We start from the raw sequence: 20,633 nt of genomic DNA, 5'->3' as shown, positions 1-20,633 counted from the left end.
TTTGAGATACTGTTCTTCCAACACTCAAACCTGAGTTTACTTAACCATCACTCATCTCCACAAGATACTATAGAATAAAAGATGTGACAGCTGAGGCTACTGCACCCTGAAGAACTGGAGATGTAATGGTCAAAACTAACATCCTGACTGCAAGCAAGCACAAGCCAAAGTACATATCCTTACGATGTATAACAAACAAACAAATACACAAATAATGTATGTATCTTCTCTACATCCATGCAATCACAGACAATTGACTTAGAGACACTTCATAGCAATTTTCTGTTTAGAAGACTGTAAACCATAGTATACCAACTTAAGCCTTAAGTCACTAGATAACAATATTGCTTTTGTTTTGTTTTAACAGGACTAAAATTAGTAGGGAGGTTTTAATGTTGCTATAGCAATATTAGAAAATGAATTCAAGGAATCTTACAGCATTTTGTTTGCTTGATTGCTTTTTACAGAAGAAAAGAATTCCAGCACAAAAGTAAACAATATCTCAATTTATTGAAAAGCAAAACCTCTCAATTTAATTTGTTCATCCTATTGAAGAAACAAAGTACATAATTTAAAAATAAACATTATTTTGATGCAGTTAAACCAAACCCACTTTGAAATATGGAAATCTTATTCAATAAAAACCCTAGTATTGAATTCTTATTATTTTTCCCCCATAATTTCTAATACAATAATGTATCCTTGTTGCCTAGAGTTGCCACTGCTTGTAGCAGACCTGGGCTTTGTATTAAGCTGAGAGCACAGGCCACAAGTAGCAAAGGTTGTCAACTCCTTGTTGTCAGAGTAATGCAGCCTTCAGAGCTGGGTAGAAACAATCTTAAAGGGAGCAGAGAACAAGTATGTAAGACATATATGCAAATTATATCAAATAGTGTGAATTTGGATGTAATGTGGAGATCATTGAAGAAAGAGCCAGGTGAAGACTGCTTTAACAAACATATAAAAATGACCACAAGTGGATCCTAGAGAGAGTCAGAAGACCTCACCATCATCATCATCATCATCATCATCATCATGATATTCATAATACTACTCTCAGCACTTGACATACAAAGCTGCTGACTTGCTATGCATGCATGCCCTAGACTGTAAGATCCAGAGGGACAGTAGAATAATAAGCATAACATCACAGAAAGGGGTAGATATGAGAAACTCTGCATATATATATGCACTGATTTAACTGTGTGCAATTTGAACTGTCTTATGCATTTATAGCTTTCACATTTGGTTGCATTTCAATTATTTTGTTCCATTGACATCCACTTTTATGGTCTGCTGAAATGTATCCAATATATTCAAAGATTTACCAAGAATTAACATCAGCTGGTCAGACATTCATTTAGCCATTTCTTCTCAAATTGTCTCCAGACTTGGTAAGTTAAGCATCGTTAAACAAAACTGATCTAACTTTCTTATATACTAATAAAAAAATGTGGTACATTCCTATTTGTTGAATGGTTATCAATTTTCTTTAAAAAAATTCTACTATTCCTAGTACTTTCCTCATTAAACTTCTCTCAAAGCTGTTAGATTCCTTCAATTTCTTTTATCCAAAAATTCCAATAGGTAGTATTTGGTGTCTACTTACTAATTTGCGTGCTGTAGACTGTATTTCAAATTTCCACTTTCTCATTGTGTTGAATGGAATTTGCTTCCTTGTCTGTGGGATCAAGCGGTTTTGGTTCTATATTAAATTTTCATCAGTTATTTATGATTAAATAATTATTTCATGTAATCTCCTCTTCAGTATTCCTCATTTCTAATATACCAGTCATTCTGTAAGATTTGGAAAACAATACTTCTTTGCCAAACTGAATATAATCATAATGATCAGCCTGGGTGATTAATTCATCTTTATCTTTTATTTTTATAATAAGGATCAAAATAGAGATCCAGCATATCTGGGTACTATCTTTCATGTTAAATAACAGTAATATATAATATTCAAAAGGATGTTTTTCTAAGGGCTGGATGAGACTTCCAATATGTCTTACAAAATAACAGTATTAGTGACTATAACATATTTTTCTTTTCATTTATGTTGCTCTTCAATCCAGACTACGCTAGTTAGCCCAATAATATTTCTTCAGTATACCTACTTCAGTGTACTTACATGGTTCTCTCAAAGTGGATAATAACTGATGATTTTAATGTTCTACTCATGTAAATCAATTAATTGGCCTTTTAGAACATCACTTACGTCAAATTTCTTCTAATCAATGAGAATTTCCAACTTCTATTAATAGTCTTGAAGAAATAGCACATAGCTGTTGAAGAATCTGTTCATGCTGAATGCAACAATCTGAATTTGTATTCATATCACGTATGCATTCCTATTTTCATATTATGTGTGTGTGTTAATAACCTCATATTTCCACCCGTCAATTTCTTATCACTTTGTTTTGTTTTGCGAGAAGCTTGCTGCAGTGTTTATAAATCCAGTTGTCTTTCAGGACAAATGCTCTACAAACAAAAACCTTCCCTTTTATACCAGACAAGAAAGTAATGGTCCCGTCTAGTATGCTCTTCAGGATCTAACTGAAGTGCATAGCTCCAGTGAAAGTTATATAACTAATTTCAGTGTTTATCAGCTCTTACTTACTTCTCATAAATATCTGGTGGATTCTGTGCCCTCTCTTTCCTAGACAGACTCATCAGTAATGATCAATTGCCCTGCTGGGGTATGTGAACACTTTCAGTGGCTTTGTGAAAAAAGAATACTGGTTAAAATATTCAACCAGATTTTATCCTGTTTTTCTAGAAACACGGGATGAGTTGCTGGCTATATAGCAGTTCAGCACTCGTAGAGGAAAGTGAACGCTTTTCTACGTAAGGAAGCACACTATGTGCAACCTTAACACCTCTTATACTACAACGCAAACCATAACCAAGACTTCAGAATTATTATTCATTACCGATTTATGCATTCTTATTAAGAAATGCAAAGCACTTTATTTGTGGAAAGAACGAAGATTATAGTTAAGGAATTACTCTTAGTGTTGGGGAGATAAAAGAGTAAAATGTTTATTTCTTGGAGGCATATGAACACGTTTCCTTACCCTTACCTTAAGTACCTTAAGTATCACCTAGCCGATCTTGGGCTGATAAACATTTATGGCCTAATTAGAACTTGGCAGAGTATGACTATTGTTTTAGATTTCTAATTCTAAGAGAGATCACACAGTGTAAAAGAAATGATAGTCCAATGTAACAAATGAATGGTCATCCATCACTCTAGATCTGCCCTGCCTCACTCTTAATTTGTAAAGCTAATGTTATAACAATAGAAGGTAGTAAGACTGAAAGTATACCTTGTTAGGTGCAGAAAAAGAAAAGAGAGTTCTTGGTAATTTACAAGGCATGTTTTCAACTCTTTTTTTCCAAGTAATACTCAGATAAATAAGTAAATTACAGTGCCACTGTACTTGAATACAAAGCTAAATTTGGCATTACAGACTCTAAAAATGAACATGTGTGATTGCTTATTGTTTTGTAATTAAGATTAAAAAAAACTATTTGATCAGATGACAGAACAAATGAAGTCAACATTAAACTTTGTGAGAAATATAGCAACTACCATCACCTTGTTGTCATTATCAAGGGAAACTGAACAATAAACAGATGGGGCAGGAGGGAAGCCAAATCCAGTAGGCTAACAGAGACAAAGGTGCCACAGATCCACGATCCCAGGTCCAACCAGCAGCAAGGCTGAGAGGAGCACCAGGAGGCACATACACACAGAGCACACATACACATATGTATATATATAATAGAATCATAGAATGGGTTGGGTTGGAAGGGACCTTTGAGATCATCTAGTTCCAACCCTGCTGCTATAGGCAGGGACACCTCCACTAGACCAGGTTGCTCAAAGCCCCATCCAGCCTGGCTTTAAGTGCTTCCAGAGAGGGGACATCCACAACCACTCTGGACAACCTGTTCCAGTATCTCACCACCTTCACAGTGAAGAATTTCCTCCTAATATCTAATCTTAATCTATCTCCTTACAGTTTAAAGCCATTTCCCCTCATCCTGTCACTGCATGCCCTTATGTGTACATACATGACTGGTGACACAGTTCAGTACAGACAGACACACAAACACAGACAGTGCCAACAGCCTCATTCTCTTTCCCTCTCTGGCTGAACAGGATGAAGGTTTGTTTGAGTGAAACACATGTACATGTATGGATAATGCGTGTCCACCCAGCATCTGGGCTCAGACATTCAGTTTGATTAGTAGCTGCACCTGGGTCCCAATCTCCCCAATTGCTGGCAGCTGGACTTAAGTCCTCAGCAGCTCTACTGCAGCTGCTGGTGCAGATCCCTCACTCACAGACATACATGTATGCATAAACATACACTTACATGCACACATAGATGGCTGGTGTCACCCAGTCCCATGAAGCTGGGGCTCTGCTTGGATGCCCTGAGAGGGATCTGAGCAAGGTCTCCTCTAAATCACCAATCTATATACCCCTATCTGTTGCTTCCTCTCTGTGATCCCTTCTATGTGTGCAGGCAAGCTTTTTGTCACATAACCTGACAGAAAGATGTGGACCATGTGACAAAGAAGCATTTTTTTTTATTTTAATACCTCTCCAGACAAACTATTAACATTTTAAATAACACCACTCTGTCAAAGGGTCTTTTCTGTTCAGTTCACATGACAACTGTCTCTAATACAAGTAATTGGTTCACTGAATAGTCTTCAAAAGCATCAAGAGACATGATGATCACATCAAAAAGATAATCATACTTATTATATGTATTAAAGGACATCTGGACAATTCTTATGAATCCATTATAGGGTACAAAGAAATAATCTCAGCAGGAACATCTCAACATCTTTTTCAATAGAAATACTTTAAAAGTCTTGGCTAACACAATTCCCTTGAATAAATAGGTGAAAATCTGTGGTATTTCAGAAATATGGAAAAACTTATTATCCAAAACTCTGTTTATTGATTACTTTCTTCCAGCAGTCCTAAGCCAGAAGTGAGCACACCAGATCGAGCAATTTACAGAGCACAAGGTATTATCTGTCTTTGACTTGGTCAGCTCAGTGTGCTCTGAGGCCCTCAGACAGCACTCTTCTAAGATACACTTTGTTTTTTTCTTTTTATTCACAATTCCCTGTTCTGAACACGGCAAATGTTGATGTCCATAAGAATAGGATATGCTGGAATATTCTATGTTAAGACTGGATGGGGCTCTGAGTAACCTGATCTAGCTGCAGACATTCCTATTCATTGCAGGGAAGCTGGACTAGATGTCCTTCAAAGACCCCTTCCAACTCAAATGATTCTATGATTCTCTTCATTTTTTTCCAGCTTTTGAAAACAACTTGTCTGAAAAAACTATCCTATTTAATGACCATGCAGAACTTACATAGCCCTGGCTAAAAAGTTTTTGCTTCCTGCTCCTGGTGCTTCTGCTTCACTGCCGGTAGGAATGACCTCTTCCTCCTCTGCAGTATATGTGAGATGAACTCCTACAGCATTTATTGGTCTTGTGCTACCAGAGATTTTAACAGCAGTATTTCAGACTTCTTTACATTCCTTAATGGCCTCTGAGAAGCCTTCTAATACAAGCTAACACAGAGTAATAATCTGAATATAACCCAAACACACATAAAATTCTGAGAATTTCTTTGTCTCTATTTATCTAGATGCACACAGGCATGCACATACGTCAACAGCTTGTGTAAGCAGTGAGCTGTTAAGCTGCTGCAGGCCCTTGCCAGATTCTCACAGCTACCAACCCCCTTCACATACTGATTTCTAAATCAAACCCTATGATCAAAATTTAGCCTTTTTTTAAACTGAGCTATGCTCAGTGACATAAGCTGGAACAGCAAACATATATCAGCATGACTGACAAGAGAACAATGCCTGGCATCTAAAAAGATGTTCCACTTTCAATGGAAGTCATAGGGATACCCTTTCAGATTTGCAGTAATGTATATCCAGTCTAAATTTCACATTTGTCCTATAGTTTGAAACTATTTCCCTTTGTCCTATCACAACAGACCCTACTGAAGTGTCTGACCCCTTCTTTTTTATAGCCCTCCTTTAGATACTGAAAGGCCACTTTCAGGCCTCCCCAGAACATTCTCTTCATCCGAGCGTGAACAGCCCCAGTTCTTTCAGCTGTTCCTCAAGGGAGATGTTCTATCCCTTATATAATTTTTATGGCCTTTTATTCTCTGAGGGTCCTCCCAGACTTTTACAAGAGCAACATGTAGGCTCTTGTTTATCACTGGTGAAAATACATAACTGATTGTGGTGACTACATTGAAAAGTAATGTTTTGTTGCTGAAAATTTTTTTAATAATAATAATAATAATATGTTATTGTGATCTCTGTGTTTGTTGTAGTTTCCATGGAAATAAATAGGAGGCATTATTTTCAGTGCAACCCGCTTACATACCTAAACAAGCTCATAAAAATCTGCACTCATGGAGGTGACCCACTGTCACTGTCACCACTGCTGAAATGCACCGGCCACTGCCTCACTGTGCTCACATCCAGTTTGGTCTCCATTATCAATCAGCAAGAATTGATGGCTTTCTGTTTTTTCCACATGGAAGAATTCAATGGCACACCTTTGCTTCATACACATTTCCATGTTAGACACCATTGTGCTGCTCCCTGTAGCATGAAAACAAAATATAATGGAATATTGGCAAGAAGATTCAACTTAAACTGCCATACCACCACCATCCACCTCTGATGTTGTGGGAGATATAGGAGATATTAGCTTCAGAGCAGCCCTCGTTTACATATGATTTTCAAAAAAAAAAAAAAAGAAAAGAAGTTTTGTTCTCTTCATGGTTAGAATGAATTGTTGCTTCCATTTGTTTTACTTTTTTTTCATTCTGGGTGATACAGATCTGGAAAATACATCAGTGCAAATTCAGGAATCATGACACACAGTGCAGCCATTTGCTAACATGGATCAGAGCAGGAACATGAATGACTGAGGTACAGAAACATTATGGATAAGAAGACACTTAAAAATCATTCTCTAAATCTATACAGTTAAATACTTAAAAATATGTTTGATGTTATCTATGTTCAAGTTCATTTTTTTTATATTATAACATCAATGTCTTTGTTAGATTAATTTGAAAAGCAAATGAAAGATCATCACTTTCTGAAGAGAAACAAAAAAAAAAAAAAAAAAAAAAAAGAGAAGAGAAAATGCACTCCCGATTCAAGTGTTGTATATAGTCATTCATGAAGAGACAATTAACTCTGTTAACATTTAAAAAATAAAACAAACAAAAAAATCAGCAATACTGGGGATTACTATGAGGTTTGGAACTGTTCAATCAGGTTGAACAAGTAAAAGAAAACATGTCCATTATCACTTGTTAAATTATGAATCACCTTGTTAAATTATGAAAATGTGTAGAAAGTTTCTATATTCTATCCACACCTGTGAAGCAATTAATACACTTGCATTTTAAAATAAATTCAAGAAATTCAATGGGTAATCACTAATGGACACTAATAAGAAATAACGGTAAGGGTGACCAATAAGAAATTTACAGTAAGGGTGATGGAGCACTGGAAAAAGTAGCCCAGAGAGGTTGCAGAGTCTCCTTCTATGGAGGCATTCCAGACTCCTCTGGACACTTACATATGTGAGCCATTGTAGGGTACCTGCTTTATCAGGGGGATTGGACTCAACGATCTCCTGAGGTCCGTTCCAACCCTTGCAACCCTATGATTCTATTCTCTAGATGCACTGATATTCACTAGCAGAGAAGGAATATCATGCCACTAATTAACCCTGAAAACTCTGGACAAAACAAAAGATTGCTCTGAAAATTCATTGTGATAAAGAAGCACAAGTAGACATTAAACCAAGATACATTCATATCTGGTAGAAGATAATAACAATAACATTGAGGCCACAGAGCAGAATGGAAGAACAAGTAATAACTAGGATGATATATTCCCTTTCTATAGCCTGCATTACTTTAAAAAAGTCTTAGGTCTCAGAGAACAAATTTAAATTATGAATTTTTATGTAGCAGCGGCCACTACAGAAGTATTTTCTATGATGCACTGTGTATTAAGTTTCAAGAATTCACAGATGTCTCGCAGTGTCTGTGAAATTTTAAATTAAGTATTAAGGGCCATGGGAGCAAGATGACTGGAGAGAATTGTAGCTCATTTGAATGACAGTGTCTCTAATGCACCAACTTTTGCTGGCATTGCATTTGTGGCCATGCACAATATGATTACTTTGTAATCATAGGCAATAGACATTCTGGATGTGTCCCAAGGAAGCTGCATTATCTTCACATAATACTATTGATTTAAAATTCTTCTCCCAGTTTTGGTAACAGCGGCATCTGCAGACAGTGGTTCAGTTCTGAACACGTGGTACTTTCATCACAGCAGAGATCAACAACAAGTCAAGTATATCTGTCAGGTTTGTCAGACAATCTCAACAGAGCCTGCATTTGTTGAATTTTCTGGACAGCGATATTCTCAAGTTTTCTCTTGCCAAAGGAAAGACAAAGACATTCTAAATACTAGTCTATGTCATTACTGAACCTGAAGTACGCAGCAACTAACTGTAAAATCCATGGCTCACACACTAACAGTAGTTTTGTTTTAGTTGTTAAAAAGAAAAGAGTCAGTTGAATAGCCCAAGAATTACAGTGCTTTTGCAGAGAATAAACAAAGCATCATCAGCTGGCAGCATTCACAGTAACTAGAATTGGGTCTTGTGAGTGCCCACTGTTTTATATTCCAAAAACCATGCTTAGCTTTTGTAGCAGAATTGCTGGGTCACAGCCTGAAGCAATGGTTGAGCACCAGGTGTAGCTAACCCAGGGAGCTCAGGTGCAAGCAATGTACCTGAGTGACCAGAACAGGTGAACTCTTGGTCTGCCTCTCCTCACTCTCATTTAAGGGTTAGCAGACAAGAAAGCTACAAGTCTTTGCCTGAGGGGTGAAGGAAGGGGGGTATGCTCCTCTTGGGCTGTCACTGGTTGTTGGAAAGGGTGAGCTAATTTTTTTCCTTTTTTTTTTTTTTTTTTTTTTCTTTTTTTGTCACCTTCTTTCATAGTGCTTGTATCCCTATGAAAGGTACTGCTATCACTTTTTTTTTTTTTTCTTTTTTATTGTACAGCCTTGAATACAGTGTTGCTTGGTTAGTGTACAAATAAAGTTAGAAATACGGAATACGGTATTCATTCATATAAACTTTTGTGGTGTTTTGCAAACTTAAAATAAGGTGTCTCTTGCTTTCCAGACTGCTATTTCATGTTATAATTCTTAGTGTGGTCATTCTGACAGGTATAACAGACAGAGATATTTTTCAGCCTATTTAAGAGCATAACAAATGATAGGAAGGTTGTAAACTACTATTCTGTGTGCTATAGAAAGGCTGCTGAAGATTGGGCACAACACAAAATAGAATGAACACAAAGTTAGTTAAGGTGTGGATGTCAAGAGAATGACTTGAGAAGAAATGACAAGGAAATTTTTCTTTCTCCTGAGAATAAATTCTTCCTGTACATACCCTGTAGTTTCCATTTATGTCTCTCTTAGTCCATAAATAAGATGAAATTGCAGCTTGAATAACTCCCTTTATTAACTGTAGATATTACAGTAATACGTATGTATCTACTTGGTCATTTGATACTCCCCTCTACTGATAACTGGGAAGCACGCATCCTTACTGTATGATTTTTCTGATTTTAAGATGAGATGGATATCATCTTAAATGACTTCTCTGCTTTCTTAGCAAATGCAGAAGATGAGTTCATATGTAGATTTCTCTATAGCAAGAACATAAATTGTTCCAAGATGAAGTTCTCTCTGTGAATATTTTTCATGAATGAAATTTCATTCATTGTTTTTACACATATACTTTCAAAAATTAATTTTTTTAAAAAATTATTATTTTTCCTGGTGTACTTCAGCAATAAGTCTCCTTTAAGTCACATGCATTGGATGAAATGAATTCCATGAGTTCTGTTCTGGAACTTCTAGAACACACACACACACACACACACACACACACAAAAAAAAAAATCTAGCAGATAATAGCTTTGTTATAAAACATCACCTTATTTACATATTCAGGATTAATATATTTGAGAGCATAGGTTGCTTAAATAAAATATTTTTTTTAAAATAATTTGAAATTTGTGGGTGATGTTGAATGTTGAAACTATACTTAATGTCTACAAATGGATGTATAGATCTGGAAAAATTTGCCTCAGTTTCTTGTCTAGAAGATAAAAATGTCTTGGTTTCATTAGACTGGAACCTTGATATTATGTGATGTTTGAAGAAGTCAGGGAAGAAGTACAGATCTGTAGTATGTGGTATGTGACAGCTTTCACTCACAAGTGAAAGTGAAGTGCTACCTTCTGGAAAGCAATATCCAGATGATTTGTTCTTCAAGTCGGTGTCAGATTATATAAGCATTTCTTAAAAAAAAAAAAAAAAAAAAAAAAAAAAAAAAAAAAAAAAAGTAGCATGTTAGAATAACTCATAAGAGGATTTTGAAGAGGCTCTTTTTAAATTACTTTTAACTTTGGCTTAGAGATCCACGCACTAGAAATGTAAGGTACTGTGTTTATAAAATGCATGTATTTGCTTTGAAAATATAGTTGTGAAGAATTGGAACCCTTTGGTAATCAGGATATATTTACAAGAGATTCACCATATGCTTACTCTTTGTTAGTCCTGCAGAACCTCATTGTTTTTTAACATGACAACTGAACAGAGCTGGTGAAAATTGGGTTTATCCAGTATTTACAGTTGTGAAAGACTAGAAGTGATCTAGAAACACTGCATCCAGTTCCACATGGCTGCGTACCAAAACCGAAATATTTGATTCTGTTGAACTTTGTACTTTTCCCTTTTAGCTTGGGATAGAGTACACTACCATCTTTTAGGTAATGTGCTTTTGGACACCTTCAGTTGTACAAATAAACACACAGGCAAACAGAGAGAGGAGTGCTTTTTCTTTCTTTTTTTTCTTTTTTCTTTTTTTTAAAGAAAAAAAAAAAAACCTGCTTGCTAGTGCTATATAGGTGAAAGCAGCTCAGTGATCTTAAATAAGAGTACCTTTATACTTGCAAACAGACAGACAAACACTTTATGTTGAGAATTTTTTTCCTTTGGTTCGGTTTTGGCCTAAAGCTATTTCACACCCCTCGTTGTCTCTTCCCCCTCTGTCCACTCTCTAGCTGCACTGTGGTGCCATTGGCCCCTTCCACAAGGACACAGCAGAGCGGATAAGGCGGAAGGCGGCCGGAGTGTAGCGCACGCACTGCTCTGAAAAGGGGCTGGGGAGCAGGAAGCGCGGCGTGACTCGGCGAGCACGCAGGGGAAGAGCCATAGAAACACTCATCAGGGTGAGTAACGAGGTACTGAATAAGCTGTGCTGCGGGTGTGGCCACGGGAGAAGGATCAGCCAGAAACAGCCCAACAAACCCACCCGGCCGGACCAGGACATGACCGGGCAGTGCACCCTTCTCGCCCCGCCTGCTCGCTTTACGGCAGCGTCGCGCCTCGTCGGCTCTTTGCGGCAGCGGAACCGGTAAGCCGGAAGGCAGGTGCGCGGCCGGGTGCGTGCGGGGGTCGGGATGATGAGTGGGGAGGGCGGCAGCGGCGGCGTGGTCCCTGGGTCCTGGCCTCGGCCGGAGCTGGTCTCACCGTGGCGGCCGAGCTTTACTCTCCTTCCGCGATGTTAACGGTGGAGCCAGCCCTTGTCGTTCCCCGTGGCCCTTCCGGCCGGGCGCAGTGCAGTAGGGCTCTCCACGAGGGGTGAGCGTGAGGCTCCAGGCCTGGCGTCGTCGGGCTGCTGGCCCTACCTGCTCTCGGCAAGCGGGTGTTGGGGCATGAGCTGCCCTGCTGCGAGCAGAGATTAAACACTGACCCCTTCCCTTCCCTGCTGGTTTGCTTAGTGAAGCAGGAGTAAGAGGCTTGCTGCCAAAGGGAAAACGGCATTGATGTTGGATGGATATGAATGCTTTCGGTACTTGCTATTGGTATCAATAAACTCAGCAGTAGAAACGAATATATATTTATATAATATATAAAGCAAAAGAACAACAACAAACCGGAAAACAAATATGATCCTGTGGAGTGTTTTCAGGTAGTTTGATTCATTATGTCTCTAGTGCTGTGCAGGTTACCACTCAGAGGCTTCAGGAGAGTACACTGTGTTGGCATTCAAAGAACGTTTAAAGCTTTTATAAGTCCTGAATCGTTAATTTGTTTTGTTGTTGTTGTTGTTTTTTTGTTTTTTTGTTTTTTAATATGCTGACATTTGTAGTGACCTCTTTCAATCTTCAGGCCTCTTAAAGGACTGGCTGTGAAATAGAACTATTGAAATAGAAACAACAATTTTCTGCAGAGTTTTGAACATTCCCATTACACTCTGTTTTACTTTTTCATTACCTTTTCTTTTGGAGTCTGAGCTGAGTCAGCCATAGTCTGGAGTTCTTATTGCAGCTGAAAAACTGTTAAAAATTCCAGAGAAGAGATCAGAATGCTTACCACCAGCATGGTAGGTTGCAGTTATATATTTTCAGGAAAAAAAAATGATTGAGCTAATCAGCCATTGGTTTGGATGCAAACTGGCTTTTATCAGAAGACTACATTGTATCAGTGAGCTTCTGCTTTTTGGCAAGCTCTGTAACAAAATAATTTCCTTAGCATTGGAGTTGTTTCTGGCCATGACAGAATTTACACCATCCAAGATCTAGGTGTGTAGGTATATGGAGGAACTCCTTCCCATTCGTATGGTAATACTGACAGAATCCCATCTAGTTCTTCATTGTTTGTCAAGGGACAAAGCATTCGTAAAATTCTTTATGAATTGTTTAAATTAGTTTACTTATTAGGCCTCATTTTTTTTTTTTTTTTTTTTTTTTTTTTTTTCTCTGGGAGCTAGCTTAGCTTTTGGAGGAGATCAGGTAACTTTATGCTTTTCCACTGATTCAGAAAGAAAATAATTTAAATGTCAAATGACAGTTCTGGCAGTTCTGTATTTATGGAGGCTTTTTTGAAGCTAAACCTAAAGCGGTACTTATGTAACTGGCCTGTTTTAAAGTAAAAAAAAAAAAAAAAAAAAAGTCTGCACCCTGCTCATCTTCACGATTTTTTTCTTCTTCCTTCCTTTTTGTAGCTGCTCCTCCCAGTAATTTAAACAACCTACTAGTGCTGAATCTTTCCAGTGAGGTTATGTCTTCTAGGTGGGTGGGTTTTTGTTATCCTCCACTGCACCTTTTTACACTGATATGTCTTTCTAAAACTGGATGCATAATAAAGACAATAGTAGAGTCACTTGATATTGATTAGTGGAAGGAATTTTCTGCCAGTTGACTTTTTTTAGTAACAATTAATGAAGTTGATATTGGGCACTTTCTAGCCTATGTGATTTTTATTAAGTTATGTTTTGATGCTTAAAGAAAGAAGAAAAAACAAACCCTGCTCTGTACATACCTAATTAACAAATGATCTCTAATGTGTTGCTAGAAGTTTGTTAGAAAAGTGATAGGTGGAGTTGGAGCTAAGAGAAGGAAATAATGGCTGGGCAATTAATTTTAGAGATGTGGAGCACCTTAATCCCAAATTGTAATCTCTAGAATCTGTTTCCATCTGATTCCAAAGCTCTATTTTTACACAAAATGTTTGTCTTGCCTGGAGTTATTTCTTGTAGTGGCAAATAGCAAGTGTTTGTGATATGTTCTGAAATCAGACCAACCAACAACAAACAAGCATACAGTGATGGTTTTGCTTTCCTACTGTCTTTCAGCACTCAGTGATTTAAATAAGTGATGAGCTGCCTTTAAGCTGTTGTGTTCAATAGCTACCAAGTTAGATGACTTCATCTAATCCATCTAATCCTTTCTTGAGCATGCTTAAACTTTTAGTCTTTTTGGCATCTTGTGACAATGAATTTTCAGATTTAATTATGTTCTCCATGAGAAAGGCATTCCATCTGACACTGTTTTCAGTGTAACATTCAATTTTATAATGTATCTCCTAATTCCAATACTTATGTAAAAGTATATGTATACTCTTACAATAACCGGTCATTGTTTATTTATGCCTCTCTTTTTGAATGCCTTATCACCCTGCAGAAATTAACAATTTCACGTTTCTTGAAGTACAGGTATTATTCCAGGGATCTATCATTGGAGCATTCCTCATGCTAATCTGTCCTTGACAAGTTGGATCTCCTTTGTTTGCAGAAAGCACTACTAATGGATACTTGTACTGGCTCTGGCTGGACTAAGGTTTACTTCTATCATAGCAGTATCAGTTTGTGGCTAAAACAGTGTAAATAGCACACTAGTGTTTTGTTTATTGCTCAGCGGTGCATCAAGGCTTCCTTTTTCCCCACTCTGCCTGCCTAGTGAATAGGCTGCAAGAGGGCAGGAAGTCAGGTGCTGTGTAGTGACATGTTCAGTGTAAAAACTGAGATTAAGGGGTTGGTTTCTAAGGTGTCCCAGATTGGAGGCTGGAAAGGAAATAGTCTGCATATGGGATGTGATGAGAGATTTCCTTTTGTTGTTGTTGTATGTGCCCTTTGTCTGTTAAAATGTCTATATCTCTTCTTTTTTTCGTGAGTTTTCTAGTTTTTGTTCTTTTCCCATCATCCTACTGGAATGAGGACTGAGCGAGTGGCTGTGTGGGTGCTTGGCTTCTGGCTCTGGCAACAACATTTAGTTCAGATGCTTAAAAATGTGACTCAGGGAAGAAGTGCCTTTCTCTCGTTCTGTGGTAGCAATGCTTACTGCAATGGGAAAGATTTCTGTGCTTCTATTCCTTGAGGTTATTCTAACTGCATACATAGACTGTTCCCCTTGAAATTCTATATAACAACTGCAGGACAAGGAGAAAATAGAGGAAAGATAAGAAGAAGGTGGATTGGGATAATGACAGTTTAATAGGGAAAGAAAAAGCTGTATGCCCAAACAAAGCAAAAAGAGAAATTAATTCACTGCTTCTTTTTATCAGGCAACTGCCTGAAACTTTAGGGAAAGCAGTGTCTTCATACAAGATAAAGAGGTGATTCGAGACAACCAAAGTGGCTTCACCAAGGGCAGATCGCGCCTGACCAATCTGGTGGCCTTTGATGATGGAGTGATGGCTTCTTTGGATGGGGGGAAGAGGGTGGATGTAATCTACCTGGACTTCTGCAAGGCCTTTGACATGGTCCCTCACCACATTCTTCTCTCTAAATTGGAGAGGTGTGGATTTGAAGGATGGACCGTTTGATATATTAGGAATTGGCTGGCTAGTTCAGCCAAAGGGTTGTGATCGATGGTTCTGTGTCAGGGTGGAGGCTGGTTGTAAGCAGCGTCCGCCAGGAGTCTTGAGTCTGGTGCTCTTCACCATCTTCATCAGTGACACAGACAATGGCACTGAGTGCACCCTCAGCAGGTTTGCAGGTGACACCAAGCGGAGTGGTGCAGTTGATGCATTGGAAGGAAGGGGAAACCATCCAGAGGGACCTGGATGGAGAAGTGGGCCCATGAAAATCTAATAAGGTCAAGTGCAGGGTGCTGCACTTGAGCTGGGGCAATCCCGGGTGTTTATACAAACTGGGGGAAGATCTCCTTCAGAGCAGCCCTGCGGAGAAGGACTTGGGGATCCTGGTAGATGAGAAGCTGGATATAAGCTAGCAGTGTGCACTTGCAGCCTGGAAGGTCAACCCTGCTCTGGACTGCATTAAAAAAGGGGTGGGCAGCAGGGAGAGGGAGGTGATTGTCCCCCTCTACTTGGCTCTTATGAGACTTCATTTGGAGAACTGTGTCCAGACTTGGGGCCCCCAGCACAGGAAGGACTGGAGCTCTTAGAGTGGTTCCAGAGGAGGGCCACTAAGATGATCAGAGGACTGGAGCACCTCTCCAATGAAGAAAGTTTGAGGGTTCTGAGCTTGTTTAGCTTGGAGAAGAGAAAGCTTCAGGGAGACCTCATTGTTGCCTCCCAATACTTGATGGGAACATATAAGCAGGAGGGGGAATGGCTGTTTACGAGGCTGTACAGCTGTAGGACAAGGGGGAATGGTTTTAAACTGAGACAGGGGAGCTTTAGGTTAGATATTAGGGGGAAGTTTTTCACACAGAGGGTGGTGACGCTCAGGAACAGGTTGTCCAAAGAGGTTGTGGATACCCCATCCCTGGAGGCATTCAAGGCCAGGCTGAATGTGGCTTTGGGCAGCCTGGTCTAGTGATTGGAGACCTTGCAAATAGCAGGGGGTTGAAACTCTATGATCATTGTGGTCCTTTTCAACCCAGCCCATTCTATGATTCTGTAAGACAAATGCTTTAACCATGAATGGCCCTTCCCTCTTCCCTGGGTTTTTATTGATGAGCATGGCATCACATGATGTGGGATGTCCCTTTGGTCAGTTTGACTCAGCTGTCCTGGCTGTGTCCCTCCTAAACTTGCTGGAAAAATGAGGCTTGGTGCTGTGCAAACACTGTGCCACAGTACCAAAGTACTGGTGTGTTGCCATCACAGTTCTAGCCATCAATGCAAGCACAGCACCACATGCCACATAGGCTGCAGTGAATGCTTATCTCTTCTCCAGCCAGATCACGGACTTTGCTGTGAAGCTCTAATGGTGGACTGTATAATAAAGGAAAAAGAACTGCATGGGAGGGATGTGAAATAGTGCTGGTAACTTAGGAAAAGATAGTACCCAGTGAGGATAATACCTGACAGTCAGTTGAGTGCGTTAAAAGGAGCATGGCCAGCGGGTCAAAGGAGGTGATCCTCCCCCTCTACTCTGCCATGGTCAGGCCTCACCTGGTATACTGTATCCCATTCTGTGCTCTCTGGTACAAAAAAGACAGGGATCTTCTGGAGGGAGTCCAGCAGAGGGTCACAAAGATGATAAAGGCCCTGGAGCATCTCCCCTGTAAGGAATGGCTATGCAACCTGGTTCTGTTCAGCCTTGAGAAAAGAAGACTCAGAGGGGATCTGAATAATGTTTGTAAGTATCTTAAGTGTGGGAGACAAAAGTACATGGCCAACTTCTTTTCAGCAGGGACAGGACCAGGGAAAATGGCCATAAACTGGAGCACAAGAAGTTCCACACAACTTTGTGAAGAATCTTCTTCACAGTAAGGGTGACAGAGCACTGAAACAGGCTGCCCAGGGAGGTTGTGGATTCACCTTATCAGGAGATATTCAAGACCTGCTTGGACGCCTACCTGAGCAGCCTGCTGTAGGGAAACTGCTTTGCAGAGGGCTAGACTTGGTGATCTCTGGAAGTCCCTTTTAGCCCCTGCAGTTCTGTGTTTCTGTGAAAACAAACTTAATGATGTCTGGTCCTAATATTTTGAATGTATATGGCTCTGAAATGTTAAAATGAAGAACTTACTCTTCCCTACATATTATCACCTTTGCTAAATATTGTATGCAAAAAACTACTCAACCCATTGACAGGCATCTGCTAGTGCCCAAGTGAAAACTCCTTGCTTCTCTATGCTGCCTTTGAAGTACGAATTATGTCATTTACTTGTTAGTATGGCATTTTCTGTTTATAAGGAATCTTCAAAAGTCAATTCCTTAAATCTGAACATGGCTTGTATACCTGGCATAAATATTAATGAAACTTCTAATTATGAAATAGGAGAATCTCGACTAATGTAGTTATTAGCTTAAGCAACAATTTGTCTAAAACATTGAGAAATTTTATGTACATTCTAGCAGAACTTGGCTACATGTGACCCTTTCAAAAATGCTACAGTTGGAAACAGATCTGCTCTAGCCTTATGTTTCTAAAGACGTAATGCAGGTATTTTCCTCTCACTATATCAGACAGGAATAATAATGCTATGCTTTTTGTCCCTCTTCTCTCTATTTTCTCATGAAAGAAGCATTTCTGATGTTTGTAGGAATTGTGGAAAAAATAATAGTTTGGTCTTGCCACTGTAGGAAACTGTATGGGTGTTTTTCTTAAAGTATCTTGCCACATGCATTGCCAATTCTCCAGGCAGTCAGCCCAGAGAGAGTTGTCAGCAGCTTTAGATTTGATCTTTAGTTTGCAAGCACTGCAGTATTACATGTCTGTAATATCTCTCTTTTTTGTTTTTCCCCTTTAAGTTCTTATTTTTATTTTCAAATAGAAAGCTGTCATTCGCTGATCATTAAGTGCCTGAAGTGCTGTTTTGTTTGAAGTCGCCTCTTAGTATGTGAGCTCTTGGAAAAGACAGACTCCGTTTCAATTAGAAGTTGCTGGGAGCTGCATCTGGCAGATGGGTACATTGATTAAATAAATAAGTAAAAGCAGTAGACTTTAGGAGGAATATTGAAAGGTTGAGGAGTACCATACCACTTAAATCTACTCACCCTTGGAAAAAAAATACATAGTGATGTACTGATGTAGGATTTAAACACAGCAGTTTAGTGAGTAACATTCACGGGACACTTATCTGGTCTGTGACATTTAGGTTGGGTATTCTGAGCACATTCAGAGTTGGAACAGTTGTAGCAGTGTACTGGATAGAATCTACAGTTTTTGGCTCGCAATTGCTGTGTAACTGTAGGAAGATATTTACTGTATCTTTGCAGTGAAGAGTGCATGTGTCCCTGAGACAGTTTTGATGTTGAGAAGCTTGCCCTTTGGAAATAATCAGTCTTAGGGTATGGTTACTGAAGTTAATATCAAAGTGAGTTTTCCTGGAACTTTGTCATGACTTTCTGCCTCCTCTTCTACTCAAAAACTGAGACAATGTTTCAGTTATTAAATATAGTAAACAAATTACACAGTATTGCTTGCACTATTTTATTGAAATGTGCTTTTGCATGGACGATTGGTTATCTTTATTTATGTGTAATGGCTCACTTTTTTCAGATTTCTGTATTCTTAATTACAACTATCGATAAAAATCATGATTATCACAAAAGATGCTGGAAATAGAATGAACGTATTTGTGGTTTATAGTTCTGGGAAGTTTTCATTTAGTGATAGATGATCTGCTACATGACAATTTTTTTTGTTTGTTTGTTTGAACTTAGAAATACTATAGAATGTGGAACTTTTTGGAAGTGTTCTAAAAATCTCTGTATTTCACTTTTGAAAAATAATTGTGTAGTTTACTTTAAAGAACTTGAATTTTGTCTTATTTCAGATTGCCAGCATTACCCATATTACTACCAATTTTATTGATGAAATTGCTGAACATGAAAAAAGATTTAATATTCACTGTAAATGAGAAGCTTTGCTTCAGTGCTTTCATAGAACAATTGTTCTTAAAGATTAAATGTGCATCTTGGTCTTGGCTGTGCTGTGCTTGTACAACTGCTGTGAGTTGTCTGCTAGGTGCAGTGATTTTATTAACCATAACTAATTACTGCAGAAGTGCTCGACAAGGACTCATGATATATGCTAAGACAGTTAATTCAAAATTGACATTCTGTCTTTCCAAGTGATGTGAACTCTTCCAATGGCTTTTCTATGAAAATTGAGTTCATTTTACACCCTGCTGAATATAGCATGAATTTTGTGATCCATTTCTGTTGAAGCTAATGATATGAGCCACTTACAAGTCATTGCAGTTATTAGACATCTTCTTTTGATGATGAATTCAACAATGTATAAAATAGAAGTGCCATAAAGACCAGAAACAGAATTGTTTAACCAACTCGTTCATAATGACTTTGGTGGTTCCAAGGCTGCTCTGAAAGTTATGCCTCCTAATTTCTTTTGTTGGCTCACAATGTTGGACGCAGATAGTGGTGTGGCAGTAGAGGTTGAATTTTCCCATCTATATTCCGTTACCTTTTGTTGCCATGTGACACATGGCAGCAGAGGGGCAGTCTGACAAAATGGTTTCTGAGGTGGGGGTTTGTATTAAGATGTCATTAATTTCCTCCACAAAAAAAAAAAAAAAAAAACTACCTGCATCCACAGACATTCATCAATACTTACTGAATGTATGTGAAGATCAAACACATGTTTGTGAGCACAGGATGTGAGCACAGTGAGGCAATGGGTGATGTGTTTCAGCAGTGGTGACAGCAACCGTGGGTCACCTCCCTGGTGCAGATTTTGACAAGTGTGGCATGTAGACTCTTGTTCATTGCTGGCAAAAATGCATAGCTAATGGAGGTGACTGTTGAAAAAGTGTTTCGTAGCTGAGAATTTGCTCCATTGAGTAGTCTTGTTGTGCTCTTTGTATCTGTTGTAGTTTCCTTGGAAATAAGCAGGAGACATTACTTCTGGAGCAACTCTTTCAGTGGGTTTCAGCTTCAGAGGACACTCCTCCATGGTTAACTTGATTTTTTCATTCATTATCTTGTCAAATGAATTTCATGAAAATTTATTTTTCATGTCTGTAAGAGTTTCAACACTGATACAGGTGGACTTGCCTACACAGGCAAAACAATTCCAATTCATTTTTTGTCTGTCCAGTCAGTTTATAAAACTTACAAGTGATACTGTACACACATATGCAACAACATGAGTTCTTATGTTTGTGCAGTGATGCATTAGCTGTGTGGTCTCTCCATTTCTGTGTCTGAGAAAAAGATCAGGGCCTCATGGAAACCTACATTAGATGTCTTAAATTTTGTCTCGTAGGAACATAGCTTTCTTAAAATTTAA

The 20,633-nt window shown here is 38.6% G+C and overlaps 1 protein-coding gene across 3 annotated transcripts in view; it reads left to right on the top strand.

Annotated features, from left to right (window-relative positions):
• Positions 1 to 11,529: 11,529 nt before the first annotated feature.
• ASCC3 (activating signal cointegrator 1 complex subunit 3) overlaps positions 11,530 to 20,633 on the top strand; it is a 256,841-nt gene continuing 247,737 nt past the window's right edge. The window contains exon 1 of one of the 3 annotated variants that reach the window (XM_042812582.1): positions 11,530 to 11,600. The gene's annotated coding sequence lies outside the window, so the exon portion shown is untranslated. Of the gene's footprint in view, positions 11,629 to 20,633 lie in introns of all 3 variants that reach the window. The other 2 variants (XM_042812567.1, XM_042812576.1) reach the window with 2 other exon arrangements.

The sequence above is a fragment of the Centrocercus urophasianus genome, unplaced genomic scaffold (genome assembly GCF_019232065.1).
Source record: "Centrocercus urophasianus isolate 14NV4802_14NV808 unplaced genomic scaffold, USGS_Curo_1.0 seq_10, whole genome shotgun sequence".
Taxonomy (NCBI): domain Eukaryota; kingdom Metazoa; phylum Chordata; class Aves; order Galliformes; family Phasianidae; genus Centrocercus; species Centrocercus urophasianus.
This window is presented reverse-complemented; position numbering and strand designations above follow the sequence as displayed.